Genomic DNA, 4,791 nt, shown 5'->3' on the forward strand with positions numbered 1-4,791 from the left:
TATTAATAGTAAAATTAAATATTCTATATAGTATATACTTAGTATTCTATATAGACTTTATTAAGTAAGTAGTATTTAACTTACTGCTTAGCTAAGTACTCTAGAACTTCTACTTACTACTAGTATTAATTAAGGTAGATAAAACTCTTTAAGGTAAAGAAAGCTATGAATATAAAGTAGAGAAAATTCTAGTAGTAAAGAATATACTTAAGAGAGGCAAAAAGCAAAATATATATATTAAGTAAAAAAAGTATATTTAACTAATATAAAAACTACTTAAGAGTTTTTAAGATACTATAGTGCTTAACTAATTTAAAGCTAAGTAAAGAAATATATAGAAGTATAATAAGCTTAATTTATAAGTAATTAATTTCTAAATAATAGTATAAAGTATAAAGCTAATTAAAAAAAAATATATATATATATAGTACTAAACTATAGTTATACTAGTACTAAGGCTAGCTAGTAAAGAATTATTAAAAATTATTATTAAAAAAAAAACAGAAGAAATAAAATAAATATAAAGCTTAATATATACTTAACTTATACTTACTATAGTGCTTACTAAAATAAGTTCTCTCTTTTATTAAAGAATTAGCTTACTAAGTAACTTTTATTATAACTTATTGCTAATTAAATTAATAACTTAATTATTAAGAGGAGAAAAAAGCAGAAAGAGAATAGTATTTTAAATATTATTACCTTTATAACTACTCTCTTCTCTACTATAAAGATAAGTTAAAGTCTTAAAGGTATAAAAGTAAATATATTAGCTATAAAGAGTTATCTCTTTATAAAGTATATTAACTAAAGTATAAGTTAGTTTCTACTAGTTAGTATACTTATAGTATAACTCTATCTACTTTACTTACTACTTATATAGTATTTACTTAATATTCTAAGCTATAGTAGCTTAGCTCTAGAAAAAATTTACTAGTATTTACTAGTTAGAAGGCAGTATATACTTATAGTAGAAGAGTATTAATACGCTAGTAAGTACTAGCGCTTATAAATTAATACTAGTAGCTATATTACTAGAGAATAAATTAACTAGTATATATAAAGAGTAAATAGAACTAGAGGCAATATAAGCTTACTTTAATAATATATTAAACTTTTTAGTTATAAAATTAAACTATATAGAGAATTTAATATATATACTAAAGCTAGAGCTTTTACTTAACTTTTTATATATAGTAGATATAATATACCTACTAGTATTTATAATTTACTATACCTTTTTCTATTAGCAGTATAGCTTAGAATTTAAAGCATAAAGGTATGCCTTTTAGATATACTTTTTATAGGTTTTATAGCACTACTTATAGACTATAGTAGAGCTAGGGATACAACTAGTAAAGCTAGTATTAATAAGCTTGTGCTAATATAGTATATATATTCCTAAAACTTCCTCTTTATTAAAGAAGTTATTATTATTAAAGTTGCTTTCTATAGTATACTTACCTATATAGCAGGCGTTAAAGCATTATAGTAGAGGCAGCAGAGGTAGAGGAGAGAGCGTGCTAGCAGCAGCCTTACTAAAACTAAATTAGCTGTATAGTATAAACTATATAGTGCTGAGAGCAGTAGAGGCAAAATAAAGGTAAAATAGAAAGTAAAGCAGGCAGCAGTAGTAGTAATTTTTAGAGACAAAAGTTTTTAGTTATATAAAAAAAGTATTAGTAATATATATTAAGAAGATAACAATAAAAAAGTAGTATAAAGTTACTAAACTATTTATAAAGTAGAAGTATATTAAGTATATACTATACGCAAAAAACATAAAGTAGAGATATATAGTTACTAGAGAGATTAGCACTATATATCTGCTCTTACTATATAGTAGTAATATAAATAAACTTACTAAAAGAAGAGTATATAATAAACTTAAGCTATAGGCTTAAGTAGATATAAAGCACTATATTAGTGCTTTATTAAATACACTTTAAATATATATTAAACCTATATATATATAATAAGTAGAAAAGAAGAGATAGAGAGCTTCTTCTTTCTCTCTTTTCTCTCCTTAAGTTTATAGTTAATACTAGTAATACTTACATATAGTAGCCTATAAGGCTAGTCCTTAATACTTCTTGCCCCTAGTTTATATTAACTTTATTAATACTTATTATTAATATATCTTTATTCTAAAGCTAACTACTTACTAAAAGAGTTTAGTTTCTACTATATTAATTATAAAGCTTTTTCTCTAAGTAGTATAACTTAAAGTCTATAGTAAAGTATTATAGCTTTATAATTACTAGTTAGTATAATAAATACTTTAACTTTATAATAAAAAGCAACTTATTTCTAGACCTTTATAGAGAGGTTCTAAAAGACTAGATTCTACTAGTTATAAGCACTACTAATAAATACTTTATTAGCCTTTAATTTATATAATATAAAGCTTTACTATATAGTAAATATAGACTTATCTCTCTTAAAGAGAGGCTTTATTTTAATTAGCTTTTATTTTAGCTTATATAGTAGTATTAGTTATATACTTAGATAAAAAGAGTGTAAGAAATTATCTAGTATAGTAAGTACTAATTTAGATAATATAATATACTACTATATTAATTTATAAATTAGTTATACCTAAATTATAGTCTATAAATACTTTAACTTTATAATAAAAAGCAACTTATTTCTAGACCTTTATAGAGAGGTTCTAAAAGACTAGATTCTACTAGTTATAAGCACTACTAATAAATACTTTATTAGCCTTTAATTTATATAATATAAAGCTTTACTATATAGTAAATATAGACTTATCTCTCTTAAAGAGAGGCTTTATTTTAATTAGCTTTTATTTTAGCTTATATAGTAGTATTAGTTATATACTTAGATAAAAAGAGTGTAAGAAATTATCTAGTATAGTAAGTACTAATTTAGATAATATAATATACTACTATATTAATTTATAAATTAGTTATACCTAGTTATTAATAGTTTTCTAGAGAGCAGCTACTTTAGCTTAAGTGCTTAGTAGTATTATATTGCTAGCTAATAGTAAGTTACTCTCTATAAAGTTTAAAAAGTATTTATTTATTATAGTAAAATAAAGTTCATAGTATATTAAGAACTAGCTTTATAAGCTACTATATATAAGTATTACTAGTATTAACTATAAACTTAAGAAGAGAAAAGAGGGAAAGAAGAAGCTCTCTATTCTCTCTTTTCCTTCTATTATATATATATAAGTTTAATGTATATCTAAAGCATACCTAATAAGGCACTAATATAGTGCTTTATACCTACTCAAGCCTATAGCTTAAGTCTATTACAATAATATATATTAAAGAGTATAGTTATAAAGGCTTAATTACCTCTCTATCTAGTTAGAGAGAAGAAGAGTTATTTATAAGTAAATTCTATAGTAAAGATGCTTAATTAAGTATAGCTAGTAGCTTAAGATAACTTAAGTAGCTTCTTCTTTAATAAAGTAGTTTAGCCTTTATAGCTATTAGCTTTTTTACTAGTTTCTAGCTAGTATTTCTTCTTTAACTTTATTTATATATATAAAGAAATATAAGCTTAAAGCTTATTAAAATTTACATAGAAAATATATTATACTATTAGCATGCTATTATATTAAGTTAAATTAAAGGTAAGTGTGCTCTACACACTCTTTAATTACTATAATAAACGTTAAGTCTTTAACACTTTATTAACTTCAATAAATACTTTACTACTTTATAGAGAAAAAAAAATAAATTATTAAAGTAAGTATTTTAAGTAAAGTAAATAGTAAGTTATATAAAATACTTATAGTAACTTTATAGCTAGTAAAGCTTAAAGTAATAACTATATTAATCTTTAAATCTCTTTCTATCTTAATAGAAAATTCTATTCTTTATATATATACTTACTAAGAGCTAGCTGCTAGCTAATTTAATAGCTACTATACTATTAGTATACTATTATTTTAAGTAAAATTAAAGGTAAGTATACTTTATATACCTTTAATTACTATAATAAGTATAAGTCTTTAATATATTATTAGTACTATATAAAGTAGAATTTATAGAAAAAGAAATAACTATTAGCGGAAAATCGCAAGGTTAACTGCACTACGCAAAAGTAGAACGCGCTCTAGCAATTAAAGACGCAAATTAACTTTATATATTACTGCGCAATTGTATAGCGCATACACCCCCCTAAATTATTGTTTTTTTTAGCTAATATACCCCCCTAGCTTTTAGCTCTCTTAGCGCTATAAGCTATATAAGTGCGCTAGAGCTTTGCTGTACTATTATTAAGTAGGTAATTTTTTTTTATTGCTTATAATAGTTATAGTAATAGTTATAGTTATAATTATAGTTATAGTTATTATTATAGAAGGCTCTTATAAAATATAGTTGTATTGTAATAGAGTTCGAACATGCAACTGTAGCAGCAGCACAGGGCCTGCAGCAACTAGGCTCATAACTGTCGGCCAATTAAGGGACCCTTTATATATAGTATAGGTATAATAGATAGAGCTTATGTAATCTAGTTGATTACTAAGCATAAAATAATAGGGATTCTTAAGGTATAATAGAAGTAACTTTAGATATAGTATACAATTGTATGTAATAGTATGTATTAAAGAATATAGTTGTAGAGGCTTGATTTCCTCTCTATCTAGTTAGGGGGAAGAAGGGTTATTTATAAGTAAATCCTATAGTAGGGCTGCCGGATTAGGCATAGATAGTAGCTTAAAATAACCTTAGAGGCTAAAAATAACTCTTGTAGCTGCTTTCCTGCTATAGAGTAGATTAGCCTTTATAGCTTATTAGTCTTTTTGTT

The sequence above is a fragment of the Metarhizium album genome (genome assembly GCF_000804445.1).
Source record: "Metarhizium album ARSEF 1941 chromosome Unknown scaffold_1, whole genome shotgun sequence".
Taxonomy (NCBI): domain Eukaryota; kingdom Fungi; phylum Ascomycota; class Sordariomycetes; order Hypocreales; family Clavicipitaceae; genus Metarhizium; species Metarhizium album.